This window comes from Rutidosis leptorrhynchoides, chromosome 11 (assembly GCF_046630445.1).
Source record: "Rutidosis leptorrhynchoides isolate AG116_Rl617_1_P2 chromosome 11, CSIRO_AGI_Rlap_v1, whole genome shotgun sequence".
NCBI classification, from domain to species: domain Eukaryota; kingdom Viridiplantae; phylum Streptophyta; class Magnoliopsida; order Asterales; family Asteraceae; genus Rutidosis; species Rutidosis leptorrhynchoides.
In genome coordinates this window covers 141,741,171-141,751,107 of record NC_092343.1, presented here as the reverse complement: position 1 = coordinate 141,751,107, position 9,937 = coordinate 141,741,171, and positions in this window count along the sequence as shown.

Below are 9,937 nucleotides of genomic sequence, written 5' to 3'. Positions count from 1 at the left end.
TGCAAAAGTCTTGTAATATGCCAAATTGATTAATCATGCATGCTAAGATCCAAAATTGGCTGACTCATGGCTGTTAATAAAGTGATTGTGATGTGTATATACTAATAGTAAATACGTATAGAAGCTGGGTATGATACGGGTACATATACCCTAGATATACGTATAAAAATATTGAGAAAACGGAATGAGGATTCAAATATAGCTATCTTTTGTAAATATACTTATATTGTTTTATGTATATAAATCCTTTAAAAGTGATAAAATACATATCTATACGATACATGTATAAGCATTATAGGTTAAAGGTATATATATCAAATAACGTTACGTATAGTTATCATTTTGAAAACTTAAGTTAGTAGTCTCAAAGTATACTTATAACTTATTGTTATTAGTACACAATAAGATGTTAAACCATTCTTAGATCATGTTAAATATATATAAATACATATATATACACAAACGTATAATTATCGTTTGTTATATAGTTCGTGATATCATCGGTCAAATTGGACGGTCAAACGTTGTGTAAAACTCTTTTTAAAAACATAAATCTCAACAATTTAGATTACTTATCATGTTGGTAAGGTTTAATTTATGTAAATATTAATCTCATAGGTATAAAATGATCGGAAAAATCTAGGTCGTTACAGTACCTACCCGTTAAATAAATTTCGTCCCAAAATTTTAAAATTGTACCTATTTTGCGTTCTCGAGAAACAAATGTGGGTACTTTCGTTTCATCTGATCCTCTCGTTCCCAAGTAAACTTGGGACCCCTTCGAGTATTCCAACGAACCTTAACGATCGGTATGTTGCTCTGCTTGAGTTGTTTAACTTCACGGTCCATGATTTCGACTGGTTCTTCTATGAATTGTAGTTTCTCATCGACTTAGATTTCTTCAAGAGGAATGGTGAGATCTTCCTTTGCAAGACATTTCTTGAGGTTTCAGACGTGAAATGAATTATGTACTCCGGCGAGTTGTTTCGGTAACTCGAGTCGATAAGCTACCGGTCCAATGCGTTCGATGATCTTAAACGGGCCTACATACCTTGGGTTCAGTTTACCCCTTTTACCGAAACGTATTACACCTTTCCAAGGTGACACCTTTAACATAACCATGTCACCGATCTGAAACTCTAATGGTTTTCTTCGGACATTGGCGTAGATCTTTTGGCGACTACGGGCTATTTTCAATCTCTCCTTGATTTGTACTATCTTCTCAGTCGTTTCGTGTATGATCTCGGGACCAGTTAATTGTCGATCTCCTACTTCATTCCAACAGATAGGGGATCTACACTTCCTTCCATACAGTGCTTCGAATGGTGCAGCTTTAATGCTCGCATGATAACTGTTATTATACGAGAATTCTGTTAATGGTAGATATTTATCCCATCCGTTTCCAAAATCGATCACACATGCCCTGAGCATGTCTTCAAGAGTCTGAATTGTTCTTTCACTCTGCCCGTCAGTTTGTGGATGATATGCGGTGCTCATATCCAAACGAGTTCCCAGGGCCTCCTGTAGTGATTGCCAAAACTTTGATGTAAATCTACTATCACGATCGGATATAATGGAAATAGGTATTCCATGCCTTGAAACAATTTCCTTTATGTATAATCGTAATAGTTTCTCCATTCTATCTGTTTCCTTTATAGGAAAGAAATGTGCAGATTTGGTGAGACGATCAACTATTACCCAAATGGTGTCATAACCCCAGGCAGTCTTAGGTAACTTTGTGATGAAATCCATGGTAATACCGTCCCATTTCCATTCTGGGATTTCTGGTTGTTGAAGTAACCCTGACGGCTTCTGGTGTTCTTATTTGACTTTGGAACAAGTTAAACATTCCCCAACATATGTTGCAACGTCTGTCTTCAAATTAGGCCACCAATAATGTGTCTTAAGATCTTGATACATCTTTCCAACTCCAGGATGTATCGAGTATCTTGTCTTATATGCCTCATTCAATATCAACTTCCTTAATCCACCCAACTTCGGTACCCAAATACGGTTTGCAAAATATCGAATTCCGTCTTCCCGCATAACTAGTTACTTCTCATACTTCTTCATTATTTCATTTCCTATGTTTTCTTTAGTAAGAGCTTCTCGTTGAGCCTCTTTGATTTGTGAGTTGAGATTCATGCGATTTTTTATGTTCATCGCTCGTACTCGAATTGGTTCCCGTTCCTTTCTGCTTAGAGCGTCGGCAACTACATTCGCTTTCCCGGGATGATAGCGAATCTCACAATCATAGTCGTTTATCAGCTCGACCCACCTATGTTGCCTCATGTTCAGCTGTTTCTGATCGAAGATATGTTGAAGGCTTTTATGATCGGTAAACACAGTGCATTTAACCCCATATAAGTAGTGTCTCCATATCTTCAATGCAAACACTACTGCTCCCAGTTCTAGATCATGCGTCGTGTAATTCCGCTCGTGAATCTTCAATTGACGAGATGCGTATGCAATAACTTTCTTTCGTTGCATAAGGACGCAACCAAAACCTTGTCGCGAAGCGTCACAATATATCTCAAAATCATCGTTCCCTTCAGGTAACGATAAAATAGGTGCCGTAATCAACCTCTTCTTCAGTAATTGAAATGCACTCTCCTGCTCAGAGGTCCATTCGTACTTCTTCCCTTTTTGCGTTAACACTGTTAATGGTTTAGCTATTCGAGAAAAATCTTGAATAAACCTTCTATAATAACCAGCTAAACCCAAAAATTGGCATATCTGTGTTGGTGTCTTAGGAGTCTCCCATTTTTCAATGGCCTCAATTTTAGCTGGATCAACCTGAATTCCTTTGCTACTAACAACGTGGCCAAGAAATTGCACTTCTTTCAACCAAAATGTACACTTAGAAAATTTGGCGTATAACTGTTCTTTTCTTAACAATTCTAATACCAACCTTAAATGCTGCTCATGCTCTTGCTCACTCTTGGAATATATAAGAATATCGTCAATGAAAACGATAACAAACTTATCTAAATACGGACTACAAACTCGATTCATGAGGTCCATGAATACAGCTGGCGCATTCGTTAATCCAAACGGCATGACCAAAAATTCATAATGACCGTAGCGTGTCCGAAAAGCAGTTTTCGGAATATCTTCTTCTTTGACGCGTAGTTGATGATAGCCCGACCTTAGGTCGATTTTCGAGTAAACACATGATCCTTGCAATTGATCAAATAAGTCATCAATTCTCGGTAGTGGATACCGATTCTTGATAGTTAACTTATTTAATTCACGATAATCTATACACATTCGGAAAGATCCGTCTTTCTTCTTGACGAATAAAATCGGAGCTCCCCACGGTGAAGTGCTCGGTCGAATGAAACCACGTTCCAGTAATTCTTGTAACTGGCTTTTTAACTCTTTCATCTCAGATGGTGCAAGTCTATATGGAGCACGAGCCACTGGTGCAGCTCCCAATACTAGATCTATTTGAAATTCTACAGATCTAAATGGAGGTAATCCTGGTAACTCTTCCGGAAATACTTCAGGAAAATCTCTTTCCACAGGCACGTCGTTGATGCTCTTCACTTTTTCCTTCGTTTCGACTTTATTAACATATGCTAAGATAGCATAGCACCCTTTCTTCAAGCACTTTTGAGCTTTCAAACAACTAATGAGTTTTAGCTTTGAGTTATCCTTCTCTCCATAAATCATTACTGGCGTTTTATCCTTACGAGGAATGCGAATTGCCTTCTTGACGCACACAACTTCAGCTCCTATTTTGGACATCCAGTCCATGCCGACTATTAGATCAAAACTTTCTAATCCTACGGGTATCAAATCAATCTTAAATGTTTCTCCGGCTAAATTTATTTTACAATCACGGCAAATTTTATCGGCTTTAATTAGTTTACCATTAGCTAACTCAATCATGTACTTAGCATCTAGAGGTAATGATGAACAATTCAATTTAGCGTGAAAGTCTCTACACACGTAACTTCTATCGGTACCAGTATCAAATATAATAGATGCGGATAAGTTATTAATGGTAAACGTACCCGTAACAAGCTCCGGGTCTTCGCACGCCTCTCTAGCATTAATAACAAATGCTCTTCCACGTGCAGATCCGTTATTCTTCTCTAGATTCGGGCACTGACTCTTATAATGACCCTGTTTCCCACACCCATAACAAGTAACAGTGGCCAAGGCAGTTCTATTTGCATTGGTGGCAGGAGTCTTGGACCGTTTGTATTTGTAGCGGGAACCCTACAATCTTTAGCAAGATGACCTGTTCGATTACAATTGTTGCACCCCACATTACAATAACCAGAGTGATGTTTGTGGCATCTGTTACATAAAGGATTTCGTCCCTTGTAACCTGAGTTCGAACCGCTACCCGCACCTTGCGTGGTTTCTTGTTTCTTGTTGGATTGTGAATGATTACCTTCCCACTTTCTTTTGTTTCCCGATGTCTTGACATCGGTGTTCTTATCTAGAATAATCTGGTCTATCAACTCATTCGCCATGGTGATAGCTTCATGAATAGTCTTGGGTTTGGATGCTGTAACATTTGCCTTGACCTTTTTAGGCAAACCGTCTTTGTACAGTTCAATCTTCCGTTCTTCGGTTGGTACTAATTCGGGACATAGCAAAGCTAATTCCATGAATCGCTGATTGTAGTTGGTGAGTTCAGTACCAACAACTTTCAGGCTTCGTAATTCAGCTTCCAACTTCCTAACCTCATTCCTTGGACAATACTCGTTGATTAGCATTGTTTTGAATTCTTCCCAGGGAGTATCATAAGCTACATCTCCTCCTACGGCCTTCACATAGTTTTTCCACCACTTGAGTGCACTATCTTGTAAGGTGCACGATGCATACTTGGTCATGTACTTCTCAATACAACCACTGATTTTAAACACAGACTCAATCTTTTCGATCCACCGGGTTAAACCGACCGGTCCTTCTGTTCCACTGAATGATGAGGGCTTGCAACCTTGAAAAGTTTTGTAAGTGCATCCCACACGAGGATTTGGGTTAACTGCAGCACCTCTTGCAGCCTCGACCCATAACATTCTGTCATTCACTCTCTGATTGATGAGTTCCTGGATTTCTTGTTCCGTCATTCGGTTCAATCGCGCCATAATCTTCAATAAAAATGGAAAAAAAATAATTATTCACATGGAATATTATAGATGTAGTATGTATTTACAGTACATCGTAGCTTATTAATAATATGAACCAGTTATTATTATAAAAGCCTTTTCTTCTTATTAGCGTTTTATAATTATACCTAGGGTAGTACCTACCCGTTAAAGTTCATACTTAATAGCTTAGTACGAAAATCAATTACTATCACTCAAATAATACTCAACCATGGAAAATTATTGCATTTCACACTTCACTATTTTACATATGCTTATCTTACATCAAACATTAAGCAAACCACACTAGTAATATTATACAAAACATTATATGATCCCATGGTTTAAAACAACAGCGCATCATTTAACCCAAAGCGTTTGTGTTCAAAGAAATCGCTTAAAGGTTATCCTGGTTGTCTCCCTGCGTTTTGGCTGAGGAACCGAAGAACTGGATGTCGGGATAGAACTAATAGGAATAGCGGGAATATGTGTGGAAGTATCTGGTGGAGTTGGTGCCACAACATCCTCTCTAGACTCGGGATTTGGATTTTCCATTTCAGTAGCCTTTCGTTTCTTTCCTCGTTCGAACTTGTCTTTCGTAATTTCCTGTATTTCTTCCTCCTCAGGATAACTTTCCGGTTCCTCTTCAATTGATTCATCCGGAACTTGTGAGTCTTCCCCAAAGGTGTCGTTTTCATCATCGGATAGGTTAATGACCGGAACACCATCTGAAGATTCTGGTTCGAAGTCGCTGAATGTGATAACAAGTTCTAAGCTAGACATCTATCACATAACAACTAGCAGGTTAGTATCACATAATATTTACATATTAATTTTTTTAACCAACAGGGATAAGCAATAGTTTTCTAAATCAAACACGGTCAAAGTCCAGACTCACTAATGCATCCTAACAAACTCGATAAGACACACTAATGCAAATTTTCTGGTTCTCTAAGACCAACGCTCTGATACCACATGTCATAACCCGACCTTAACCATAAGGACGAATACAATAACATATGAATTCATCGCGAGGTATTGACCTCTATATGCGACATTTTTCAAAAACTGCATTCGTTTTTACAATACAAACCATAGCTTTTATTACAAATACAAGGTTTAAACAACTTAATAATGATTATCGTTTAGCGATAATCTTAGACTTACAAACTTTACATGTGATAATAACAATACGACTTCCAACATATTTTATATCACAAATCCTCCGATATGCAGTTTTATTTTTGACACAAATATGCATACTCAAGATCTTGCTTAAATTCAACATGTTGCAGCGGAAGCTTTTGGTTGACACTTTAAAGCATGTTTATTCTCAGGTATGAAAGAAATCTTCCGCTGTGCATTTGTTCATTTTAAAGATATTACTTGGAGTCGTACAAGGCATATTTAGGTCAGTACCTCGCAATGAGACCAAATGTTGATGACTTCGTCCAGGTGGATTAGGACGGGTCATCACAGGTGGTATTAGAGCGGTGGTCTTAGCGAACCAGGTCTTGCATTAGTGTGTCTAACTAGTAGTTGTTAGGATGCATTAATGAGTCTGGACTTTGACCATGTCTGCATGCCAAAAGTTTTTCTTATCATTCCTAGTCGGAAATCATCTGCTTATCATCCTTAGGAAATTATCTGCTTATCATTCTTAGTCTAGACAGGTTTTACTGCATTGACTGCATGAATAGTGTATAGACACAATTCATATCTTAGCGTATCTGTTATTGTTACCTTTGTCTGACAGCTTCCGTAGATTCCTCCGTAACTTATGGGATTTTAGTATTATATATGCATATGTAAATGATGTATTACAGGGTACTAATCTACATCCTATAATCTATTTCCTATCGAAAATCCTTCATCTGATCGTACGAGATGAATCTCTCAACCAGTTCGAGTCCCTCAGATTCCGATAGCTATTCCGATAGTTATTCCGACAGCTATTCCGACATGGATATTCACCTAAACTCCGAAAGTAGCGTCACCAGAATGAATCAACCAATCAGCCATCCCCAATTCTTCGGATGGGTTCGTAGTCTACTTAATCATTGTAGACAAGAAGAAACGATCCCTTTCATCCACCATATTGTCCTCTGGGCGAAGAACCTGAAGCATTCACCGTCGAACCAATCCGAAACACCATTTTTTTTCTTTTATTTCCAGAATATCTCACAACGATCACATAATTTCTACAATTCTTAACCTTACTCATCCGTTTGTTCAAACCGCCAATCATTCCGGGGTAATCAAAGAAGTCAACGAGCCTTGTGCTCGAGTAATCAATATGGAAAATATGGTGCGAAACATACCAGCTTCAGCAACATCACCAGCACCGGTAGTACCACCAACAGCAACATCCGCATCCCACACCTCGACATCACAATCTGTACCTCGAGCATTAATGTCGTACGCACCATAGATACCAAGGAGTACCAATAACAATGAACAATGAAGTATTGATCCATAACCTCATTAATATTCTGCGAAGAATATGTGGTTCCTAATAGGTTTAGAGATTACTTATTCTAGCTCAAACTGAAAAGGCAAATGAGTTTAATATCATATTAACTCATTAAATCCATGATTACATCTGAAGAAAATATATATGTATATATGTTTTCATAAAGATTGTAATTAAAAATTCTTTTTTACAAACTGTTAATGGTGAAAATATTTTAACGGGTAGGTAATACCCGAGGAAATATTTAACTTTCATATTAACATGTTATACTGTACATTCTTCGAATCTGATTCAACAGTTATTTACTATCCTACTTACATCTACAGATATACGTATCTGTTTACAACAGAATAACCATTTTCCTTCAATTTCATATTTGGATTTTGACCTATCAGAATCCAACAAGTGGCATAATGAAGAAAACATTGGACAAAATAAAATTTGTTAGAAACAAACAAATTAACTATGAGAAATTTTGTTAAGAATCCACGCTAACCAAATCCTAGCTAACTGTTCGTAGCTAACTGATTACATTTTATTTATCGCAGTTTATTTATCGCAATTTAATTATCGCAATTTTATTTATCGTCATTTAATTTCTGTTATTTACTTTACGCACTTTATTTATCGTCATTTAATTTCTGTTATTTATTTTACGCACTTTAAATATCGGGACATGTATACAAGGTTTTGACATATCATATCGACGCATCTATATATATTATTTGGAATAACCATAGACACTCTATATGCAGTAATGCTGGAGTTAGCTATACAGGGTTGAGGTTGATTCTACAATAATATATATAGTTTGAGTTGTGATCGAGTCTGAGACGTATACGGGTCATGACATGTATTAATTAATTCGAATATAATATATTAAACTATATATAAATTACTGGACTGTTAACTGTGGACTATTGACTGTGGACTAATAACATTGGATAATTAAAAGGAATTAAAATATTGATTATAACATATGAAACTAAACAATTCTTCAAGTTTGCCACTTGATTTCATCTTAAATCTCATTTGTATCTTGACGATTACAATCCGCGTTCAAACCTTTCGTGATTCTTGAAAACACTTCAATCGATAGGATGAACTAACCGCACTTCATCTACGGAAGAAAAAAATTTATGCATATAGTTATGCACCTGAAAAACTCTCGGAAACTGAGTAAACGTTTAACACGTAGATGTGCTAATTCCTTTAGTGTTATTATTACCCAAAATAACTTTGCAGTTCTTTTTCAAAATAGTCAATTATGTCACAGTTCCAGCAAGACAATTTCGACTTTTCATTCAAAACAACCTTATTATAACCTTGATATATGTGCGTGCTCATTTATTGTTACCAGAGAACCTTTCATATTCCAGCATATTACCATCAGCGTTTAATCATCTAAAAATATAATTCTTCTGAAACCACTTCGGATTGATAACCGATGATTCAGATATGGCCGCATTAAATGCAGAGGAAATAGTAAAATTGTAGATGGCCTAAATGGCCAAGAGTTGATGATAAAAAATGGAATGTTGGGAACTCTCAATAGAAAATTTGGTACTGAAAAACGGATTGAGCTAACCATGGAGGAGACCAAGGACAAATACAAAGACCAAACCCTATATTCAAAGAATCCAGGTAATTCTGGATCCGATAAAATCTTTAGAGAATATCTTACTCCGAAGTCATGTTAATATCTTGGGGAAAATTTTTCTTCATCAACCTTCGAACTTAGAAATTCCAAAATATCATCATAAATATCTTCGATATTTCTGAGGATATTTTCAAAAATATTCTTGTCCGAAATTATCTACCTCTTCGTGCTTTCTGTATTCCATTATATTGGAAACTTCTGTAAAATCTAAGTATAAATTATGAATGAATTCTGGAGAAGTGTAGGGAATTGAAGCATGAGTTAGTATAATATAATGGCGCTTGGCCAACGTGATTATATTACAGTAAGTCATGCTGAGTTTCTAATGAAACGTGATGATAGTTCACAGTAGATCATACCATCGTCATGTGTCATGTTACATAACTCTTTCATTCTACTTAATCTCTGAATATATCAAGAAAATATATTCTTGATAGTTCCATCCTCAGGGATTCTGGTAATTTAACCAATCAAGATCATGCTATTACAATCCCTCTCTTAGAACATTAGTCATGTTCATTCGAAACTTTATACCTATAAATTCTGGACCATTACTTGTTGTACTTGGAGTTGAGAAGAGAATAAAAAGGCAAAGAACTCCGAATTATAAGGGAAAATATAAAGCCCAACAACAACGCCGAAATTACAAACCGTGTATATCAGTGCGTATAGCAATATAAAGACTCGGGAGAACTAAAA